At 41.3% G+C, this 25,014-nt stretch overlaps 1 pseudogene; it reads right to left on the bottom strand.

Annotated features, from left to right (window-relative positions):
• Positions 1 to 14,346: 14,346 nt before the first annotated feature.
• Positions 14,347 to 21,678, bottom strand: LOC116586837 (annotated as a pseudogene).
• Positions 21,679 to 25,014: the final 3,336 nt, after the last annotated feature.

Raw genomic sequence — 25,014 nt, forward strand, 5'->3', positions numbered from 1 at the left:
TCAAACTGACATGAAGGATGTGGATTCCAGTGTTCTACGAGTAGTCAGTTTCTTAACTCTCTGACCATTAATTTTCTTTCCTATAAAAAGGATATAATACCTTCCAGGTCTATGGGGGAACTTTGTCCTTTTTCTTTCTTTTTTTAAAAAGATTTTATTTATTTGAGGGGAAAGAAGAGGGAACACAAGCAGAGGGAGTGGGAGAGGGAGAAGCAGGCTTCCTGCTGAGCAGGGAGCTGGATGTGGGGCTCCATCCCAGGACCCTGGGATCATGACCTGAACCGAAGGCAGATGCTTAACGACTGAGCTACCCAGGTGCCCCCACTTTTTTCTTTCTTTTTTTTGTCTTTAAAGATTTTTACTTATTTGAGAGAGAGATAGAGAGAGAGAGAGCAAGAGCAGACAAGCAAGGAGAAGTGTAGAGGGAGAAGGAGAAGCAGACCCCCCCCCCCACTGGGCAGGGAGCCCAATAATGGGGCGGGAAGTGGGGGCAGGAGGTGCTCAGTCCCAGGACCCTGAGATCATGACCTGAGCTGAAGGCAGACACTCAACTGACTGAACCACCCAGGCGCCCTACGCGGGTCAATTTCTAATAAGTGCATATAAAGCCCTTAGCGCTTTTTTACAGAATAAATGCTAAATAAACCTTAGCTCTTACTCTTATCAAGTCTCTTTTATACCTAGTCTCACTGCAAAGTGACTTACCAGCGTACTTGGGCTCTCACTATTCTAGTGGGTTAGTCATTCATTTATTTACGTGTAAGTCTGTCCTCACACCGGACAATACCCCCTGAGGGGCAGGGATCCTCCTATTTATTTCTGCATAGTTTGCCAGCACAGTGCCTAGAACTGAACTGAATGTGGGGAGAAGTTTTCCTGCTGTCAACTTTGGAAGCACAGGGAAATGAAGCAAGCCAGCTGAATGGCATCAGAAGGCAGGTTTGACTCCCACCTTAGCACTCACTGGTTGGTGAGAATCTGTACATGTCACTTGCTCTCCTAACACCCACTTTCCTTATGTAGAAAATAGGGAAAATATTAATATCCACCTGCCAAGCTTGGGGTGAGCTTATGTATGCCAAAGAACTTTCTAGTTGTTTTTTGCCTTTAAAGCTTAGTTTGTCTTCTCACAGTAGCCTGCTTCCCCCTTGTGGATAAAATTCAAACTGCATCTTAAGCTCCTCATCCATCTAGAAGCCAGAGGTTTCTCTTGGCATTGTTTAGATTACTGAAAAACTGAAAACAAACCAGGCCTCCAAACCGGAGTTTGGCTAAGTATATTGTGGCACATCCACAAAGAGGAATATTATCAAGCCACTTTAATATAATGACATAGATGTCAATGGTGTACTGCCAAGTAAAACTGTAGTTATAAACGTAAACACTATGTCCTGTTTTTTGTAAATATCTGTACATACATGAAAGGATACCCCATTAAATATGAACAGTGTTTACACTGGGTGGTAGAATTCAGCTGCTTTTCACTTCCTTCTTTACAGTCATATGTCTGATTCTCACAATGAGCACAAATTATTGTTATTAGAAAAATATAGCTCCTTTGCAGCACCTGGGTGGCTCAATTGGTTAGGCGTCTGCCTTCGGCTCAGGTCATGATCCCAGGGTCCTGGGATTGAGCCCCGCATCGGGATCCCTACTCAGCAAGGGGTCTGCGTCTCCCTCTGCCTCTGCCTGCTGCCATGCTTTCTTGTGATCTCTCTCTCTCTCTGTGTCAAATACATAAATAAAATCTTAAAATTAAAAAAAAAGAAAAATACCGCTCCTTTAATCATGGGGGAACCTGTCAGTAAAATCAGATGCCTGAGTTACCTGTTGTGATAAGCCACGCTGATTTGGGGAGTATTGTGAATCATAGTTTTTTGAAAGAAGATTCCATGCTCCAGGACAACACATAATGCACTGTAATCTAATGCTGGAGTCGCCCCGAGACACATGGGCCTCCGAGAGCGGCAGCTTCCACAGTCGTTTATCAGCTCCTTGGGCCTGCTCCAGGAGCTTCGGGGGACAGGAAGAACCTCCTGGCAGAGGGTTGGAAAAGTTCCTGGGGGAGGTGACAAATAAGTTAAACAGACATTGGTTCAGTGTTTACTCAGCATTTGTCGAATCTGTACCCAAGGGGCACTTCACAGACATCCAGAACATATGAAGACCCTATAGTTTAAGTTTTTAATAATCCTGACTTAAGACAAAATTTAAATAATAAAAAAAGTAATGTTCTCATATCTGCAGGAAGGGTGATGGTACCGTTTTCAGCTTTAACCAGGGCCTGTACATCTGGCTCTGAGGGAAGGTCCATTCTGCTTCCAGGTTTTTTTCCTTTTCTTTTTACCATTTTAGAAAGTCTGAAGTTAAAATTCTACCCCAGAAGTCACTGCAGAAAATAGTATGGTGGCTCTTCAAAAAATTAAACACAGAATTACCATACGACCAGACAACTCCACTTCCAGGTACATACCTAACCAAACTGGAACCAGGGACTCAAAACGTGTGCTCTTAACCACTGAGCTATATTACTTCCCCAAGTGCCCAGAGAGGTTTTTTTTTTTTTTTTTTAAGATTTTATTTATTTATTTGACAGAGAGAAAGATCACAAGTAGGCAGAGAGGCAGGCAGAGAGAGAGGGGGAAGCAGGCTCCCCGCTGAGCAGAGAGCCTGATGCGGGCCTCGATCCCAGGACCCTGAGATCATGACCTGAGCCAAAAGCAGAGGCTTAACCCACTGAGCCACTCAGGTGCCCCTGCCCAGCGAGTTTTTAAAACTCATGTGGCAGGGATGCCTGGGTGGCTCACTCCATTAAGCTGCTGCCTTCAGCTCAGTTCATGATCCCAGGGTCCTGGGATCGAGTCCTGCATCAGACTCCTTGCTCAGTGGGGAGTCTGCTTCCCTCTCTCTCTCTGCCTGCTTGTGCTCTTGCGCTCTCTCTCTCTGACAAATAAATAAATATCTTTAAATAAGCATCCTTAAATAAAAATCTTAAAAAAAAAACTTATGTGACAAAAACTGACCCCATTAGTACCAGAGGGCAAGTAAAAATCTAAATGACCTTTGCAGGCAGTGGATCTGGGAAGAATAACCATTTAGAGAGTTATGAACACATGGGGCAAGCTTGGCACCTTTGGAGCAAACATCATTATGAATTTACAAGACTTCCGTGGCCTGCAGATAGTCTCTTTACTCTTCAAGGTTCTGACAGAAGAAGGGCAGGAGGACACTGCAGCACAAACTCTGGAGTGTAGGTCAAGTCTGCTGCTTACACAAGTCTGTGACTCAGAATTCTGAGATCACAGTCCCTGGTTAATGGAAACGAGGCTCTCCTTGTGCTCCTTCTCAAGTGTTCTGAAGGGAGCAGGAGTACAATACCTCCCTGAGCAGGGGAAAGCGGTGAGCTTTCCTGTGGGGATTCCCAAGCCACTTGAGCACTGTGTGGAAGAGTTAGAAGGTGGACAAGGTCACTACAGACATAGCTTAGACCAGGTTATTGTCTGACCATTTCCAGATGGGGGCGAAATCTGGGGAAATACAGTGCTTGTTTGGTATCCTTCACCTGGGTTCAGAAGGTGAGTAAACTCTGTGGGGGAAGTGCACGTGGGTTCCCTGCAGCATGGCAGAGGGGTTCTTGGGGTAGAGGACAAATGGACCACGAGACTATCAGAACACTCGTCCCAGGAGACACTAACGATACCTGGTAGGTATCCTTCTAGGCTGTTCCCTGACATGCCTCTAAAGCCTGAATTTTGGAACCTGTTAGATGATCATCAAAATGGACACAACCTGAGGTTTCCTTTCAGGGGTCAGAAAGACATCAAGCCCTATCTATCGCCATCCACCCGCTCCCTTCCCATTACATTCTCACGTCGCGGCTCTTGTGACTCTTACGCACCCCTTCACTCTCAACAGCAGGAGCCCCTATTCCTAGTGCTTTACAGATGCTGTCTTGTATTTACCTGGTGGGATGGGTGCTTCTCCTAGTCTGCTCAGCAGGGAGCCTGCTTCCCACCCCCACCCCCACCCCCCGCCGCCTCTCTGCCTACTTGTGATATCTGTCTGTCAAATAAATAAATAAAATCTTCTAAAAAAATAACTGGTACATCCATACGATGGAATATTACCCAGTGACAAAAAGAAACGAGTTATCAAGCCTCTCAAAAACATGGGTGCCTCCTCAGAGCACACTGCTAAGTGAAAGAAACCAAATGAAAAGGCCGTGTACTGTATGAGTCCACTGACGAGACCATGGAAAAGAAAACTACACAGGCAGTGAAAGTATCAGTGGTTTTCAGGAATTCAGAAAGGAGAAGGGAGTTGAACAGGAGAGGTGCAGGTGATTTTTAGGGTGTGAAACTATTCTGTATGACACCATAATGAAGAATATACATGACACTGTGAAATTCAAAACCCACAGAACTTTAAAGCACAAACCATGAACTTGAATGTAATCAATTAAAAGCAGAAGTTGGGCAGTAGGAGGATCTCAGGCTGGACTTTAGACTTTGACAAAAGACTCTAACTGTAGGACACATGTATGAAGCAACCTGCCTGCAGGGGGCGAGGGGAAAGTTATTGGCCTAAATTAACTTGGGAAATGAGTGGAACAGTAAGACCAGAGGCAAACAAACAGAAGCATGGTACCCTAGTTGCTAATGTTATTTTGCACAGAGGTACAGGATAATAATCCTGAACCACTACACATGTATACTGGAATCGAACAATTAAATGGGTGGCAGATGGAGAAGCCTGGTGTCTCACTGTTGGAGCGACAGGTTATAGACAAGCATGTGGGGAAGCTTAGGATGGTCTACACGATATTGGAGTAGAGCTGGAGATGGTGCAAAATCATGTTTAGCGACTGTGGATGGAGATAGATACATACAGAGATGTGTATAGGTATGTGGATATATGGGATTTAGTATAAACCTATCTCTTTCCTCTCTCAGCGGACAGGGCCTAGAAGTTGTGATGCTCCAATAGCAGCAAGCATTCCTGGTCCCAGATCTGGGTTTCATTTTTATATGTAACAGTTTGATATATAATTCACATACATACAATTACCCATATAAAGTTATATTTACATGGTTTTATTGTGGTACAACCAACACCATAATCATTTTTAGAATATTTTCGTCGCCTCCCCCAAAAACTCTGTACCCATTAGCAGTCACTCCCCATATCTCTGTAACCTTCCCATCTCTAGACCATCACCAATATACTTTGACCCTGAATTTTCCTAATCTAGACATTTCATATAAATGGAATATTGCAATGCATGGTTCTTGTTTCACTTGGCATAGCATTTTCAAGTTTCATGCTTGTAGTATTGTGTATTCATAATTTACCTCTTTTCATGGCCAAATGATATTCCATCACAGGGATATGCCAGATTTTCATTATCATGTGGACAGTTAGGCTCTTTCCAGTATTTGGCTATTATGTATAATGCTGCTATGAACATTTGTGTACAACTTTTGGGTGGGCATATGTTACCTTTTTTTTTGATAGATACCTAGGAGTGCAATTAATCTTTTGAGGAACTATCAGACTGTTTTCCACAGCAGCTGCTTTTATACAGTTCCATTGGTAAAGAAGTATATGAGGGTACCAGTTTCTATACATCCCCACCAACATTTGCTCTTGTCTATTTTTTCAACTATGGACGCACTAGTGGTATGAGGTGGTATCTCACTGTGGTGTTGCCTTGTATTTTCCTGATGGCTAATGGTGTTCAGGATCTTTTGGGGGGCTTATTGGCCATCTGTATACCCTCTCTGGAAGAACATCTATTCAGATCCTGTGTCTATTTTTTTTTTAAGAGAAAGAGAGCATATACATGAGTTGAGGGGACGGAAGCAGAGAGAGAGGGAGAGAGAGAATCTTAGGCAGGATCCATGCCCAGTGCAGAGCCTGATGCCGGGATTGATCTCATGACCCTGAGATTATGACCTGAGCCAAAATCAAGAGTTGGAAGCTTAACAAACTGAGCCATCAGGGTGCTCTTCTTTTTTTTTTTTTTCCCCAGGTGCCCCTCTTATATCTACTTTTTAAAATATTTTATTTTTTCAGTGTTCCAAGATTCATTGTTTATGCACTACACCCAGTGCTTCATACAATACATGCCCTCCTTAATACCCACCACCAGGCTCACCCAACCCCCCAACCCTCTCCCCTCCAAAACCCTCAGTTTGTTTCTCAGAGTTCACAGTTTCTCATGGTTCATCTCCCTCTACAATTTCTCCCAACTCACTTCTCTCCTTCTCCCAATGTCCTCCATGTTATTCCTTATGCTCCACAAGTAAGTGAAACCATTTGATAATTGACTCTCTCTGCTTGACCTATTCCACTCAGCAGAATCTCCTCCAGTCCTGTCCATGTTGCTACAAAAGTTGGGTATTCATCCTTTCTAATGGAGGCATAATATTCCATTGTATATATGGACCCTATCTTCTTTATCCATCATCTGTTGAAGGGCATCTTGTCTCCTTCCACAGTTTGGTGACTGTGGCCATTGCTGCTTTGAACATTGGGGTACAGATGGCCCTTCTTTTCACTACATCTGTATCTTTGGGGTAAATACCCAATAGTGCAATTGCTGGGTCATAGAGTAGTTCTATTTTTAAAATCTTAAGGAATCTCCACACTGTTTTCCAAAGTGGCTGCACCAACTTGCATTCCCAGCAACAGTGTAAGAGGGTTTCCCTTTCTCCACATCCTCTCCAACACTTGTTGTTTACTGTCTTATTGATTTTGGCCATTCTAACTGGTGTAAGGTGGTATCTCAATGTGGTTTTGAATTGAATCTCCCTGATGGCTAATGATGATGAACACTTTTTCATGCGTCTGTTAGCCACTTGTATGTCTTCTTTGGAGAAATGTCTACTTTTAAGTTGGGTTATTTTTCTTTTCAGTAGGAACTCTATATATTCTAGTTATAAGTCCCTTATCATCTACATAATTTTCCAAAATTTTGTTCCATAACTACTTGGCTTCTTGATAGTGTCCTCTGAAGGACAAAGTGTTTTTTTTTTTTTAATTTTTTAGGATATCCAACTCATCTTTTTTTTTTTTTTTACTTTGTTGCTTATGCTTTTGGTGTCATATTTAAGTATCTATTGTCTTATGCAAGGTTATGAAGATATGCCAGGTGAACTGTCATTGACGGGGCATTTTAAGAACTTGATTTCAGAAGTAGCAGCATTCACATCTGTGTTAAAGTTTGTAACTTATATGTTAAAACCAAAGGCAGGTGAATGCAAGTCTTACTAATGAAGAATTTCAGGAGAAAAGATAAAGGAAGTAGCAGTCTCGATCTCCCCACTCCACCTCGTGCACCTTCCATTCTCCACTTCCACCACCTTCAAACCCTGATCCGGTAAACGCTTCTAACTCTCCTGATCAAATCATCTTCCTTTTCCCCCTAGCTTCTGGCACATCAGGGGTTTGGGTTTATTTGACGCTTTTATCAGGCAACCAAGAAGATACGACTGTTCTTGTCTTGTGTGTTCAGGTTAAAAAAAAAAAAAACGCCACATGGTCAAAAACTTCTAATCAGTAAATGATAATTTTTTTCTTGTTAAATTGTTAGATTACATGAGCTCTCTAGTACCACTGGATCCAAAATTCTGTGACTCTGTTTCCATGGTTCTATGGTTTTAAGATTTTAATCCATTGGTTGTTTAGTGGTCAAGGCAGTTATAGGCAGGCTCACCCTCTTCTCTGATCTCCTGTGTTTGGGATTTCAGACATGGCTAGCTGGTATTCCCAAGCCAAGTGATATCTTCCTCTTCTTTTTTTTTTTTAAAATGATTTTTTAAATTTATTTGACACAGAGAGATCACAAGTAGGCAGAGAGGCAGGCAGAGAGGGAGGGGGGAAGCAGGATCCCTGCTGAGCAGAGAGTCCAATGTGGGGCTCAATCCCAGGACCCTGAGATCATAACCTGAGCTGAAGGCAGAGGCTTAACCCACTAAGCCACCCATCTGTGAACCCAACAGAAATACATTGTAGAAAACCCTTTTCCCTCATGCATCTCACTTAGACACATCATCCTACACTTTGGACATCCGTCCTTCAGAGCATTACATGACTTCATGTCATTCATGTCATTCTTCTCGCCATCTTCTTCTCCAGGTAGACTGCACTCAAATCTTCATACACATGAAGTTTTCCCAATCCTTCCAACTCTGTCTTTTCCCATCATGCCCTGTGTAGGGGGAGGTGTCAGGATGCTCCCCCAAGTAATTTCTATTAAAGAAAAAAGAAGGAGGCAGAAACCTCTTACTCTACCATGTTGGTTCTAAATTTTGTTCCACGTCATAGGGCTTTCTCAAGAACTTCTAGTGGATGATTTCATTTGTGGAGGATAGCATTTGTGGATTCTCTAGTATGTAGGTTGATAGTCAGGATGTTATATTCTGTTGATTCCATTATCTGAAGTAGTTTAGAAAGAGAAATAGTCTATTGGCCACTAGGTTCAAATTACATTCTTATTAACATATTACATTCTATGGAACATTTGTTATAATAAATGAATGAAAGCTGATACATTATAATTAACTGAAGTCCGTACTTTACTCAAGCTTCTTCAGCTTTTATCGGATGTCCTTTTTCTCTTCTGGGATTCCCTCTAGGATACTACATTACATTTAGTCATCATGTCTACTTAAGCTCCTCTTGGCTGAGGCAGTTTCTCTGACTTGCCTTGTTTTTATAACCTTGACAGATTTGAGAAGGACTGATCAGGTACTTTGCAGAATGTCCCTCTTGAGATTTTTCTGATACTTATCTCATGCTTAGACTGCAGTTCTGTGTTTTGGGGAGGAAGATGACAGAGGCTAAGAGCCATTTCATCATCTTACAGCAAGGGTACCTGGTATCAACATGGCTTAGCAGTGTTGTTATCAACATTGATCATGTGTCTGAGGTAGTGTTTGTCATGCTTCTCTGCTGTAAATTATTCGTTTCCTCTCTCTTTCTACACCATCGACTTTGGAGGTCACTATGCCCAGTGTCTATTGATTTTTTAAACTATTTGTTATTTCCTCAGTGTTTGCTCTAGGGCTTGGATAGTATCTCTTAATTTGTCATAATATCCTTCAGATTGATATTAATTCTAAGATATATGAAAAGTTTGCCACACTTGACCCACTTTATGCTATTGTTTTCACATGTCTTCTATGTATTAAAACCCAACAACATAGTGTTGTAATTGTTGCTTTACATAATTTCACATCTTTTGAAGAAACCAAGAGAAGAAAGGACACACAAATACTTCCTTACTTCCTCATAACTTTTCTTTGCTTCTACTTTGTATTGTAAAATATATCTCTTTATGTTACAGACCCAGCAGCTCAATTTTTTTTTTAAGATTTTATTTATTTATTTGACAGAGAGAGAAATCACAAGTAGGCGGAGAGTCAGGCAGAGAGAGAGAGAAGCAGGCTCCCGCTGAGCAAAGAGCCCGATGCGGGGCTCGATCCCAGGACACTGAGATCATGACCTGAGCCGAAGGCAGCGGCTTAATCCACTGAGCCACCCAGGCGCCCCAGCAGCTCAATTTTTAAAAGCAGATTTATGGAGATACAGTTGATATATCATACAATTCACCCATTCAAACTATATAACTCAAGGGTTTCAGTGCATGCACAGACACGGGTCACCATCCCCTCAGAAAGTTATACTATACTCCTTAGCCATCCTCCCCCATAACCTCCCAGTATCTGCCTTCCTTCCTGGCTAGTATTCACAGCAGTCCTTTGTCTTGTGACCTCAATTCTTTGCAAGATCAAGAGGAATCGTCAATTTCCAGTTCGTTGAGACTGTTTTCCTTGTTGTAAAAAATGGGACTGACAACTTCCCAGAGTTTTCTATGTCAGACAAGAAACCAGAAGGCTGCTCGGTTAATTATTCTTTGTTCTTTTTTCCCCTTCTGTTCTCAGAATGTATACTAATGATCTAGCTTCAAACTTACTGATTCTTCTGCCAGCTTAAATTGACTGTTGAGCCCTTATAGTGAATCTCCATTTCAGGTACTGTTACCTTTCAATGCCAGAACTTCTACTTGGCTCTTTCAAATGGTGTTTACCTACTGATATTCTCTATTTGATGCATTCCTGTCATAAACATAATTTCCTTTAGCTTTTTGGAACTCTAAGAGCTTCTTTGGAGTCTTTGCCATATAAGTTCAAAGTTTGGGCCTCCTCAAAGTAGTTTCAATTGCCATTGTTTCTCTTGTATCGAGAGAGATACTCTATTTCTCTGCATCTCTCAGTTTTTGAGATAACAAAGGTTGGTGTGGCAACTTTGGATTCTGATACATCCCTCTCAGGGCTCACTGATGTCACTTTGTTTTGTTAATTTTGTTAGTTGGCTTCATGGTTTCCCTGGACTAGTTTCTGTGGAATCCATTTTCCCTGACAGTGTATAGTGTCTGAGGTCAGTGCTCAGTTTCCCCATGGGCTTCCTAGAAGTCACCCCAGCTCAAAAACTGTAATTTCCAGCCAGTGATCAATCAGAGGTTGTGCTTAAGCCCCATGAGCCGGTAAGGCTTCCACTCCATGTTCACGGATCTGTGTATGACTTGGGGAATTCTTTCAAGCCTGCCCCATGTCTAACAGCGACTAGCACCTTTCAAGTGCCTGTCTGGTCTGTCCTTGATGTGTGCGTGATACCTAGACAGGCGCACAGCCTTCCAGATGGATTACTGTAACTACGACTGTGCAAGGGCACTTTTTAGCTATTTCCCTGGTTCTTTCTGTTAAACTTCTGGATGGCCTGCCGTTTCATTTGTTGTTACTCATTTTATAGAACTAGTAGAGTTATAATTGTTTACAAATAAGGTCTCTATTTTCACCAATGTCTAAGTCATACATTCCTCCCACTTTGTACCAAATTAAGGCAGCTCCTTCTGTGGAGCTGCCACCCTCCCTTCTTGTCTTTCCCTTTGGACAGATGTCTCATGGCTCCAGTGCAATAAAAGAGCTGGAAGGGTCAGCCAATTTTTCCTGGAGTGACACATCTACCCTACAATTGGAGCTGTGGAGACTTCTTGGCTTCTCCTCTTGGCATGTTAACTCCACCCAACCAGTGGGATTTTGAAGGAGAAATGGGAGCTCAAGATCTTTTTGAGTCACCCCTTCCAGGACAGAACATCTGTTCTGTAAGTGGGGCCTCGGAGGATGATAGCTTGCTATCCTTTCACCTTGTTCCCTGGCATGAAACATCAGCCCTACAAACTAGAGCATGGTGGTTGGGGTGGGATCAGGATCCCAGTGTCCTTGGCTTTCCTTGCCTTAGGCAGAGCCTCTGCTGTACAAGCAGGATCTAGGTTGGGTATGGAAGCCCCAGTTTTCTCAGCTGCAGCTAACTAAAATTGAGCTACTGTAACATGGAGCCAGATCGGTAGATGTGGCTCTCCTTTGAGGATATCAGACTTGGATGAGATTTCAGAACCTTAACAGGATCTTTTTTCTGAGTCCCTTTATTTCACTGAAAAGATTTATCAGGTTTTTGATATTTAAAGTCTTTTAGAGGTGTGTGGTTGGCTCAATCCATTGAGTGTCCAACTCTTGATCTCAGCTCAGGTCTTGATCTCAGTGTTACGAGTTCAAGCCCCATGTTGGGCTCCATGCTGTGTGTGAACACTATTTAAAGAATACTAAAGAAAAAAATAAAGAAAATACAGTACTTTAAATCATTCTCTTATTATTTGAAGTCTAGGATAGTTGGTTTTTTTTTTTTTTAACTCTGTAAGTCTCCAAATGTCTGGACTCTATTTGTTTTCATTTCATAATATTTTGCCCAAGATGATCTTTCTTGTAAGAGTTTGCCAAAGGCAGCTAATATCAATCAGCAAATCTTACCAATATTCTGTTTTCTAATATTGAGGTGTCAGCACGTAGGCTTATGTAGAGGAAGGCAATATTATCGTATGTTTTGCCAGTTGGTCACCATCTTTCCAGGCTCTGACATCAGTTTTCTCTCTGCCCCAGTATTAGGCCAATGTTATGTATCTTAGTTTTTGTTAAATTAGCAGTACACTTCTAGAAGCAACCTCTAAACAAAGTGGCTTAATACAGGAAGGAGACAGGGCAGTCGTTCCAGCGGCATACCCTTGTGAGAATGAAACAGAATGATACATGCACGCCCCCACAGACCTATCCCTTCCATCAAAGCCCTGATCACAGTGAATCGTTTCCTTATCTGTTTAATTACAATAGGAACTCCAATTATACCCTTGGAAAATACAAAAATAGCTAACATCTTGTGAGAACCATACATACATGTATAATCCTTGCAATGACCCAAGAAATCATGACACTATTCTAATTCACCAAAGAGAATATGAGGCTCGAAACAAATCCAGAATCCAGATCTAGCTGGCCCCGGAACGAGAGCTCTCCCAACACCTTCTGTATGCTTCCTGTCTGTACTCCTAAATCTCTGTTAAAACTCACTTCCAAAGAATGAAGCTCCATCTTTAATTAATAAATAAGGAACAAGTAGATTTCTAATACCATAGATAGTCCTATGTGAATTTGCAGGATATCTCCACAAGTTTAATTTTTAAAAATGAATGATTCTCTGGGGTGCCTGAGTGGCTCAGTCAGTTAAGCATCTGCCTTTGGCTCAGGTCATGATCCCAGGGTCCTGGAATCAAGCCCCTCATTGGGCTCTCTGCTCAGCAGGAGGCCTGCTTCTCCCTCTCCCTCTAGCTGCTCCTCCCCCTCTTGTGCTCTCTCTCTCTGTCAAAAAAATAAAATCTTTAAAAAATAAAATAAAAATGAATGATTCTCTCTGAAAAAAATCCCTACATTTCTGAATTCTAAAATCCTTATTAAAGTATTTCTTACTATTCTAACACAAGGTGAATTAGGAAATGCCAAATAGACAGAAATGAACAGTACAATGAACCCACATCATATTGTTGGGTTACAAAATACTTATAATTTGTATCTTCCGCTTTATGAAGTAATCCAATGAAAAAGAGCATTAGCGTGTGTATTAGTTTGCTAGGGCTGCCATAACAAAATGCCAAAAACTGGGTAGCTTAAGAAACAGAAATTTGTTTTCACATACTTCTGGAGAATAGAAGCCCAAGATCAAGGTGTCAGAACGGTTGGTTTCCTCTGAGGTCACCCTCCTGCTGTCTCTTCACAGGGTCTTTCCTCTATGCACCTGAATCCCTAGTGTCCTAATCTCCTCTTATAAGGACACCAGTCAGATTGGAGTAGGGCCAACCTCATGGCCTCATTTTAATGTCACTGCACTTTAGAAGCCCTAACTCCAAATACAGTTGTACCCTGATACTGAGCATTAGGTCTTTAATTAGGGAAGACAATAACAGTATGTAAGAAGAGGGTAATTTAGTCACTGAAAACAATTATTTAAACCAGAGTGAATGTTGTAAGAAGATGTGGTTATTTTCTTCCACTCATTCTTGTATACCTATATCATACATATGTACGAACAATAATAATACATTGTCATATTCTTTCATTGATCAAAAATCAGAAGTCAAATATATGTGTGTATATATACACATACATATATATGTGTATACACACACACACACACACACACACATGTATAGCAATCAACAGAAAAAAGTTTATTTTAGACCTGGATTTTTTAAATTGAAGTATAGTTGAAATATAATATTAGTTTAAAATTCTTGAATGACATGTTTTGTGTTAAACAGAAGAAAATAGTATTATTTAATGTGGAAGATCTTGGTCAATGTCATTGTACTTGTAATACTTACTTTATATTCATATTTATATAACTTCAAATGTAGAATTCCAATATATGATTTATGTTCTGTGGTGCATAACATATTATAATACAACTAGAACTATAATGTTTTCATACTTTGCAGATTGTCCATGTATGCTTTTCTAATTATGTTCTGATTAGTCCACTTATGAATACTCCAATGGTCTTTACAGGCCACAGTGAGCATTTATACTTTAACATGGATAACATCTGAAATATGATTTCTACAAAAACAAAGCTGCATGCTTTAAAAATATGTTGAATTAATAGGGTTGACTTCTCGATACATATAAGATTTGATTTCTCCTGAGGCTTTTATTTGAGGATATTCCCATATTAGTTTCTCTTTTAAGGAATTTTTTCTTTATGAGTCCTTTTATGTCAACAGAAGGCTGAGCTATGTCTGAAGGCTTTCCCACATTGACTGCACTCATAGGGCTTTTCTCCTTTGTGAGTTCTGTGATGTATACTGAGGTCAGACTTCTCAGAAAAGTCTTTTTTACACTCATTACATTCATAAGGTTTCTCCCCATATGGACTTTCTGAAGTTTCATAAGGCAGGACACTTCACCGAAAGCTCTCTCACACCTGGTACACACATAAGGTTTCTCTCCTGTGTGTATTCTCTGATGTACAAAGAGGTGTGACTTCAAGCTGAAGGCTCTCCCACATTCATCGCACCCATAGGGTTTCTCTCCAGTATGAGGTCTCTGGTGAATGTTGAGGTGTGATTTTTGGAAAAAGGCTTTCCCACACTTAGGGCATTCATAAGGTTTCTCCCCAGTGTGGAGTCTCTGGTGTTCGATGAAGTGTGACTTATGGGTGAAAGCTTTTCTATATTCAGTACACCCATAAGGTCTCTCGTAAGTATGGATCCTCAGACGGATAACAAGATTGGATTTCTTGCTGAAGGCCTTCCCACACTCCATACACACAAACGGCTTTTCTCCTGTATGAGTTCTCTTATGCATCATGAGGTCTGACTTCTGGAAGAAGGCTTTCCCACATTCGCTACATTCATTCTTTCTTGCGTATGTTCTGTTACCATTAAATGAACCCAAATAATTCAAACTCCTGTCACAGGAGTCATATTTTGGGGGTCTTTGTTTGGAAGAAACAAAGTCTGTGCTCGGAGGAAATATATTTCTAAGTGCATTACACTTGTTGCCCTTTTTCCCCAGCACAGTTTCCTGGTCAATGAATGCAACATACTTCAAAAGTGTTTCTTGGTTCTCTTGCTGCCTTTCCAAGTGGTCATCAAGATGCCAGACTTCTTCTATAAGGAAGCATAATTAGCTATATGTTTGTGAATATTTCTGCTAATGTATTATGGCTCAAAATTTTTCACCCGATAGTGAGAATGAATCTTTACCTTAAGGCTAGTATCTCTAACAAATAGAAATACCAAGTTTAATGGAATCTATACCCTTGAGCTTTGTAAGAAAACCACAACTTAAAAAAAAAAACAACTACATTTGCAGAAACAGAAACAGAGATTATGACCAAGAACACAAATATATCTTGCTATATGCAAATAGGACTTTGCAAACTGGGAAGAGAAATGAAAATGATTACAAGGTGCAATAAAAAGGGGAAAAGGAGGACAGCTCTTACGGGGTCCACAGGAAGAGCCCATCTAGAGAATTACAATGACTGGGTGAAGTGGTGATTAGACGAAGTAAAGGAGACCCTGGAGGAGGAACAGAGAGATCTGAGCTGGTGCCTCATCGGCTCATTGGATTGCTCCAGTTTAATCCTCACACATCTCTTTGCTTCCAATGTCTCTGAGCTCTTGTCTATTCATCCACCAACGTGAAGCTGATTTGACAAAGCCATCAAGCCCGCTGGCAAGCAGGAACACCTTTGTAGCCAGTGCTTTGAAAAGCTGTAATGGTAATTCGTTCTTATATGGGTTTGAGGGCCCAGGAACTCCGTATCCAGTGACAGAGAAAAAAGCCACAGGATAAGCCAAATACTACCTGCCTCAGGGTTAGATTAACTATCGAATTCTCACTGCTGAGTGTCTCATCTTAGTCTAAAATAGTTCACAGACACTGCATTAATCCTGACTTTTAAATACTCTCCCCACCTTCTCTATCTACCACATATGGAAGAGGAATCACAGTTAAGAACACAGGTACTTAAAAAAAAAAGAAGAACACAGGTACTGAGTCCAGATTACCAGGGTTTCAATCCTAGCTCCATCACTAATTAGACATGTGGCAGAGGTCACGTTCCTTGATGTCTTTGGGCGTCAACTTCCCCTTTTATAGAAAAGGATAACAACAGTGCTTACCTCATAGCATTGTCATGAGAATTAAAGGAGTCAACAGATGTAAGGTACTCAGAATACTGCCTCACACATAATACATTTTGTTCATGAGACACCATGATTATGTGTATTATTACTGACAACTATGTGCTTGCCACTTTTGCTTTACATCATGTTTCCCAAATTTCTGGGTGCTATTAATGTGGAGATGCTAAGCAGCAGATTTCTCACTCTGGATCTAAAATCCTGTCTGTCTTCACTTTCATCTACTTTGTAAACCTCTGACAGTATGTGACTACTGTTCAACTTATGCTACCTACATCCAGAGCAATAAAGTCATTCCTTGGCTCAAAATTCAAAAATCCTCCGGAACTTCCTAACCCACTTCCTGACATAAAAGCTATCAGTCTTTAAAGACAGTGAGTAGATTTCCATTCTTTATCCAACACTGGTTCCCCAGAGGCTAGACTAGACGCCTCGCCTAGGAAGATACACAGATGGCGAAAAACACATGAAAATGTGCTCAACCTCACTAGTCATTCAGTGTAAATCAAAACCACAAAAAGATACCACTTCATATCCATCAGGACCACTGCTAGAAAAACAAAAAAAGTAACAAGTGTTGGTGAGGATGCAGAAAAACTGGAACCTTTATGCACTGCTGGTAGGAATGTAAAATTGTGTATGGTAGCTGTGGGAAAGGTCACAACAATTCCTTAAAAATGAAAACACAGAGTTACCACATGGTCCAGCAAATTCATTCCTGGGAGTATACCTAAAAGAATTGAAAACAGGGGCTCAAACAGATATTTGGACACCAATGGTGTTAGAAGCATTATTCACAGAAGTGGAAACAACTCAAATCTTCATTGCAAATGAACGGATAAGCAAAATGTGGCATATACACACAAGAGAGTACTATTCAGCTCTGAAAATGAATCAAATTCTATCACATGCTCTACAACATGGATGAACCTCGAAGACAGTATACAAAGTAAAATAAATCAGACATAAAAGGGCAGATACGGTTTGGTTTCGTTTATATGAAGTATCCAGGATAGTCAGATTCCTAGCAAAGCAAATAGAGTAGTGGTTAGCGCAGCCAGCAGGGAGGTAGTGTGGGGAGTTGATGGTGATAATGAAAGAGCTTTGGAGGTGGATGGAGGCGATGGTGCCACATCAGTGTGAATGTACTTAATGCCACTGAAATGCACACTTAAAAACAGTAAATTCTATGTGATGTATATTTTGCAAAAATTAAAAAAAAAAACTCCTCAAAGTCTTAAATGAAGTTGGTAAGAACCACAGGCAGAATGTACCTGGAAGGGGAAATGTTGCTCTCTAATAGCCATGCAAAGAGGGCACTAATATGGAAAGGTGATCTATGGAAATGGCATTCAGGTAAATAAGGAAATTATGCCGACCATCCCAGCTATTTTCAAAAGGTCCAAGGGCTTCAAGAAGAGAGTCCTGAAGCATATTTTTCAAACTGTGATCAACTGTGATCTTTAAAAAAAAATTCCTTTTAAATTCCAGTAAATATATAGTGTTGTATTAGTTTCAGGTGTACAATAGAGTGATTCAACAGTTCCATGTATTACAGTGCTCATCGTGACAAGTATACTCTTAATTTCTTTCCCCTGTTTCACCTAACCTCTCACCACTTCCCCTCTGGTAACCATCGGGTCAACTGTGATCTTAATTTCATTCCCTTCCAGTCACATGGGAAGCTAACTTACCTGCATGGCTAACCTGCATGGCTCCAACTTGGGATTTCTCTCTCCATCATCCATGGTTCTTCACCTTGTTCCAACTTGTGGATCATAGATGGCTTTGTGGTTTGATATCCTGTCAATGGGAAATGATACGGGATTTGGACCTAGCTAACTGGTCCTTTGAACCCTGAACTTCATCAGGGACTGCCTGATGAAGGTACCCATTTGTACCTGAAAAAGAGAGGTCTTTAAACAAACCTGTAGCCATACCTCCCAAAGACAGTCAATCTTAAATCTAATAAGACCTAGAGCCATACTTGTAAAAGTACTTCAAAGGGCTGATTATTTGGAGGAACTAAGAAAGGAAAAGTAGTTAACTAGGCACATGCCATCAACACTGGGAAGTGGTCCTTACCCACTGAGATGAGGTTGATATAGTTCTCTAGCATCACATCCCTGTATAGATCCCTCTGGGGAAGCAGATACTGCCACTCCTCCTGGGTGAAATCCACAGCCACGACCTTGAATGATACCGGTCCCTGCAACAACACATTCCTATTCCAACTAAAGTCATCGGTATTGCACAACATGAAAAAAAAAAAAAAAGCATGGCAACTTGTTTAAAGCATGTTCATTATTTGATAACGTTTGCTGAACTTTAGCCCCATTTCATTTTGGGTGATATTATACTAATTTGGTCTCATTCTGTTTCTCTAGCACTATGTTTTGATGTTCATTTTTCTAGTTTTATGTTTCATTTTGTGGGTAACACAAAAATCACACTTTACACTGTGTGTTCATTATTCATTAGACCATTCATTCACTAAATCATCAAGCAAACAGTTACTGAACACTCCATAAATATCTAGAACAGATTGTCCTAGATACAAGGACCAAATATTGAATCCAATCCAAATGGCATGGCACAGAAAAGATACTCACTTGGTATCAAGTTATACAAAGAGAAGAAGGCACCACATCAAACGCTCTTGATAAGTTGTTTTTTTTTTTTAAAGATTTTATTTATTTATTTGATAGAGAGAGATCACAAGTAGGCAGAGAGGCAGGCAGAGAGAGAGGAGGAAGCAGGCTCCCTGCTGAGCAGAGAGCCTGATGTGGGACTCGATCCCAGGACCCTGAGATCATGACCTGAGCTGAAGGCAGCGGCTTAACCCACTGAGCCACCCAGGCGCCCCTTGATAAGTTGTTTTAACAAAGAAATAAAATATTTTAATTGTCAATGCTTCAAAATAACAATGTACTAAATATTTGTTTTGCTACTTTTCATTTTTCTATACTTGTATGATCAACAGTAAGAGGATTTAATGTTGTAACCAAAATTTTTAAAGGTCATAGAACAACTATAACCATTAAAAAAAAAAATCCCACTGATTATTAAGATTGCTTTGCATGGTTTTAGCTCACATGGTCATTTTTAGTCTTCCACTACTGTTCCTATATAATGGAAAAAACTAATTCACTTGGGGCTTGGTCATTCTCTGCAGCCTTTGGGTAAAGACAGAGATCTATGAATACAGAGGTAAGGGGAAGGAATGGAGCCATGACAGACCAGGTATGACTTGAAGATCCCAGAATCACTGGTGTAACAAAGCCACACATAGGTGCCTCAGCTGTTGGGCTGAGGAAGCCACTCTGTGGGAGAATGTCTCCTGGGCCCTCCAGAATTCATTGTGAGAAAAACCACAGATTTGCAATAAGATTTGTCTGCAAGAATATCTGTTGCAGCACTTTTTAACACACTGAAAAGTTGGAACAACCTAAGGAACTGGTAAAACAAACAAATACACACTCCAAAGGTAATTTATAGTCATCAAAAATGATGCTGCCAAATATTTAACTGCATGTAATGGCAATTGGTGCCCATCCTTCTCTGACCATTTATTCATGCTTTCTGTGGATCCTAACCTAGGCTGTAGGAACACAGACAGGTTGGAGTCTGAAGGTAGAATATACCAGCAACACGTTCTTAGTGGGACCCAGGAACTGCGGAAGAGACACCAACAGACCCTGGAAATATAATGTCTACATGGTGAGATTCGTGCAACAGTCTTTCTGGAATCTTTCTCAGGGGAGGTGAGATCCCTGTGTTTTAAGCTAAGGGAGAGCAGAGATCAGTTAAATGCAATGTTTTAGATTGGGAGACATATAAAGAGTAGAAGATTTGGAGGAAAATATTTGGGTTTGAATTTACCTGCTGGCTATTTGATCTTGGGCAAGTGAGTCAATGTCACCTCTCCAGGCTCAGTAAAATTAGAAATAATATCTGTGTTTTATCAGTGATTAAGATAAGAATCATTGATTAAGGTAACACAAACATATTTTACAAAACAACCTAATGTTAGTATGTTAATGTGTGTGTGTGTGTGTGTGTGTGTCCATACTGACTGTTCCCTCTACCCAGCACACTCTTCTATTTCTTTCTTTCTTTCTTTTTTTTTTTTTTTAAGATTTATTTATCAGAAAGACAGAGAGTCAGGGAGGAAGGAGCAAAGGGAGATGAAGAGAATCTCAAGCACACCCCCCAGCTGAGCATGGAGCCAGACACAGGGCTCCATCTCATGACCCTGAGATCATGACCTAAGCAGAAAAAAGAGTCAGATGCCTAACCAGATTGAGTCAACCAGGTACCCCCACTCTTCTATTTCTTCAAGTCTTTGCTCAAAAATTACCAAGGAGGCCTCTGCTGTCTACCTAATTTGAACTTAATTCCCCCCATCTCCCTTACCCTGATCTACTTTTTGTATAAATTCTAATGTATCATTTACTATCTAATATACTATATGATTATGCTTATTATTAATTAGCTGTCTCTACTTATTACAAGTAAAACTTCATAACAGCAGGGATTTTTGTCTACTTCATTCAGTACTGTATATTCAGTACTATATCCCTGGCACCAGAAACAGTGCCTGGTTCATGGATGCCCAATAAATAGTCATTTTTAAAAATACAGTTATATGTAGTAAATTTCATAAAATAAGCCTTATCACAAGGGTATACATATGCAGTATTTTACAGTATTTTATCTATTTTTTAAATGTGCCTGCTTACTGTAGGATTCCATTTATATGATATTCTACAAAGGCAAAATTAACCTAGAGAGATAGAAATTGTAAAACTGGTTGGTTTTTAAGGAGATGGGGGGAAGGGCTGACTAAAAAGCAGCAGAACTTTCTGGAGAATTAAAATGTCCCGTATTTTGATGGGGGTGGTAGTTACACGGGTGCATCAACACACTTTACACTTTTGTTCTTGTAAATTATATGCAAATCATTCTGTGTAAATTATACCGGACCCAAAAGTACTGGTAAATAAAAATACTAGTCTTGGCTCATGAAACAGATTTCACCACTCATACTCACTAGTGGGTTGCAGCCGATGGTCTGAAAAACTGACTTAGAGGGCTGCTGTAAGGGTTAAAGGTTAGATGCCTTTGGAAAAGCAGGCAGCACTCCACCTAAAATATTTCAGACGTTCAGTAAAGCTCGGTTCTGTTTCTACACCCGGGAGGGCGCTTCTCACCTTAATGTCCACTACTAGGCGCGCACTGGCACCGCCGCATGCGCTCCAGGCACGACACCTGCAGCGCTAGCTACACCAGCAAGAATTCAGTCCCGGGACCTCGCCCACCCCGGGCTCACAGACCCAGGTTGAGAAGGGTCGCTGTAGCTTTTGACACCACCCCCATCCACGCATACCCCAAAGTCTTGCTGAACCCTATTGTTCTTTCTTATCCTCCACGAGCCCGCACCTCCAGCCCCGACCAAGACCAAGCAGACGCGGTGCTTAGAGCCTGTGGACTCGCCCCCTCCCCCGGGACACTGCCGTGAGAATCAGGAGGGCACACATGCGCGGAAGAGGGCGCCACGCGCGGGGCTCACGGGAGCCGGGTCCCTTCGACTGCGAAATACATCTCCCAGAATGCCTGCGCTGCGGCGCTGCACATGCGCAGCGAGAGTCCGGGAGAGCGTGAGAGGTCGCGGCACTTTGCACCTTATGCCAACACTACGCCCCCTCCCGGGGTCTCCAAGCCCTTGCTCCAAATAGACCCAGATGGAGGGACTAGTGGGCGCACTGAGCTAGGAGTCCAGCGACCCGCCTTAAGACCTCCAACGTTTCGAGAATTCTACCAGGCGTGAGCACGTTTCTTTAAAAGTTTGAGGACTTAAATCTGGAATTTGAGTTTGAGCGCAAAGCCTTTCAAATTTTTGTGGTCAGCCATTCTGCTTCCCTGAATGGACCTGTGAGTACAGAGTTTTGACGAAAGGGGAAATACGTCTCAGAGATTTCATTAAAATGCCTGTAAATCAAAGTTAACAATGGCATATTTTCTAAGAACACACACAAATTAATTTTGATTGCACAAATATGAAGATCAATAGCTAACTCGTCTGAGTAATAGTAAAAAGAAAAAACTCAGAGGGGCACCTGGTGGCTCAGTGGGGTAAAGCCTCTGCCTTCGGCTCAGGTCATGATCCCAGGGTCCTGGGATGGAGCCCCACATCAGGCTCTCTGCTCAGCAGGGAGCCTGCTTCCCTTCCACCTCTTTGCCTGCCTCTCTGCCTACTTGTGATCTATGTCTGTCAAATAAATAAATAAAATCTGAAATTAAAAAAAAAAGAAGGAAGGAAAGAAAAAGAAAAACTAGAGAAAACCTAGAAACAGTTTACCTCTACAGGGCAGTTCGATGTTATGAAGATGTTGTGGCTCCAAATTGATCTAGTGCCACGTTAATCAATGCTCTGATAGGTATCTGTAGTTCTAGGGAAATTTTATTTGGCAAAAAAATAATTTTGGATGATCATTCTGTGTTGTGCCAGGTTCCTGGCTTAAAAGTTACAACAAAAAGAAATACCTAAATAACATTTACTTGGAGTAAAGAATATGACTAGCAAAATAAAGATTTGTCCTTGTTTACTGAAAGGTAGCCTTTAGATGCTTGGAATTTCCCCAGTAATGTCCCTCCTAGGCCCTGATCATTCATCCTACCTAGATGATTCATGGTGGGCCCTTGGATAGTTAACAGTAAGAAGATGACTCAGGGTAGGGGCTGAACACTCCACAAAGATGTATGCCTAGAGAGTTGGGGTTTTGAATCACAAGATAGCATTTGGTGGACCTCTCAACCTCTGAGGGGTGAAGCAGGGTTGGAGATTGTGTTCAGTTTGAAGTCAGTGATTCAGTCACTGGCCTTCATGCCTAGGTAATGAGACCTCAATAAAAACTCTGGACATTGAGCTCAAATGAACTTCCCTTGTTGGCAATATTATATATATCGTCATACATTGAGATATTCAGAGGGAATGACATCCTGACTCAACACAGAGAGGACAACAGATGTTTCATTTTTGTAACCCTTTCCGACCTCACACTATGAGTTTCTCCCTTTGGTTAGTTCTCCTTCATATCCTAATGCTATAATAGAACTGCAATCATGAGTATAGGGCTTTCCTGAGTTCTGTGAGCTATTGAAGTATCATAGGGGTACTGAGAATCCCTGAATTTTTAGCCCACTAGCCAGAGGTGCTCTGAGGGTGGTCTGAGAACTCCTGGGCTTCTGGCTGGGGACTGAAGGGCAGACTTATGGAGGATTCTGCCCTTAACTTGTGAGGTTTGGCCCAGTTCCAGCTAGTTGGTGTCAGAAATCACTGAGACTATGTATTATGCATGATTCTAGGTGCTTTAAATATATTAACTAATTTAATGCTCCCTAACTCTATGAAGCAGATTCTATTATTAACCCCATTTTAGGCATGAAGGAACTGAGACACACAGATTAATCCACTTATTGGGGTACAGAACTAGTTAGTGGGAGAGCAAGGCAAAATGGCTGTAGAGCATAGGTTGTCAACTGCCACTCTCTGGCCACATCAACCAGCTGCCTGTTTTTGCACTCTCTGTGACCACAGAATGTTTTTTACATTTGTAAATGACCAGAAAAAAATTTTTAAAAGAATAGAGTTTTATTTGGGTCTTCGTTTATAAAAGTGCCTTGTGATGACACAGAGAGGTCTTTTCATTGAAAGAAAAGTTTGATATTACTCAAAGTTTGCCCAGAAATAGGATACAGGGTCAAAGTTTCTGGGTCCCAATTCCACTGAGGACATTCCTCACACCAACAATAAGCAATACTCTGACATCAGCCAGGTGTCCTAATATCTAACTCAATTCTGCCACATCTCCCGGGAGATAGCATCAGATCCCACAGGTTAAGGGTTCAGTCCTACAAGACTGACACCTTCCCACTTCAGACCCTAGCCACAAGCCCAGGTTATTATATGCTTCTAACCCACCAGCTACTGAGTGGAGTTCTATGCCTCTTTCTTCAATTACAGATGCCAGTCACAAGTCCAGTTGTTATTATAGTTCTGACTGACTATAAATCAGAGGTTCCTGCCACCCCTTCCTTGGGTTCAATTAATTTGGTCGAACCGCTTAGAACTCAAACATTTTACTTACTAGATTACTGATTTATTATAAAAATATATGACTCAGGGGTGCCTGGGTGGCTCAGTGGGTTAAGCCTCTGCCTTTGCTCAGGTCATGATCTCAGAGTCATGAGATCAAGCCTCGCATCGGGCTCTTTGCTCAGCTGGGAGCCTGCTTCCCCCTTTCTCTCTCTGCCTGTCTCTCTGCCTACTTGTGATCTGTCTGTCAAGTGAATGGATAAAATCTTTAAAAAAAATTAAAAAACATATGACTCAGGAATGCTGAATGGAAGACATATGGAGGCAATAATGGGGAGAGGGTGTGGAGCCTCCACGCTCACGGAACAAGCCACTCTCCCCATATCCCCACATGTTCACCAACCTGGAAACTCTTCAGACCCTGTCCTATTGGGTTTTTATGGGAGTTTCATTACATAGGCATGATTGATTAAGTCATTGGCCATTAGTTTTTTATTCAACTTCCAGTCCCTATCCCATCCCTGAAGATCAGGGAGTGGGACTGAAAGTTTCATCCCTGTATTCTTGGTTGGTTGCCCCGGCAACCAGCCACAACGTTTAGGTACTTTCCACAAGTCACATCAGTAATGTAAACCCAGTTATGGTGGAAAAGGGCTATTATGAGTAATAAGACACCCATTTCACCTTTATGGCTCTAAAGCAATTTCAGAAATTGAGGGCAGGAGACCAATAAGATGACAAAAGATGCTCCCATTGCTCTTATCACTCAGGAAATTCCAAGCGTTTTGGAAGCTGTGATACAGGAACCACTGACAAT

The sequence above is a fragment of the Mustela erminea genome, chromosome 3, assembly GCF_009829155.1.
Source record: "Mustela erminea isolate mMusErm1 chromosome 3, mMusErm1.Pri, whole genome shotgun sequence".
In the NCBI taxonomy this organism is placed as follows: domain Eukaryota; kingdom Metazoa; phylum Chordata; class Mammalia; order Carnivora; family Mustelidae; genus Mustela; species Mustela erminea.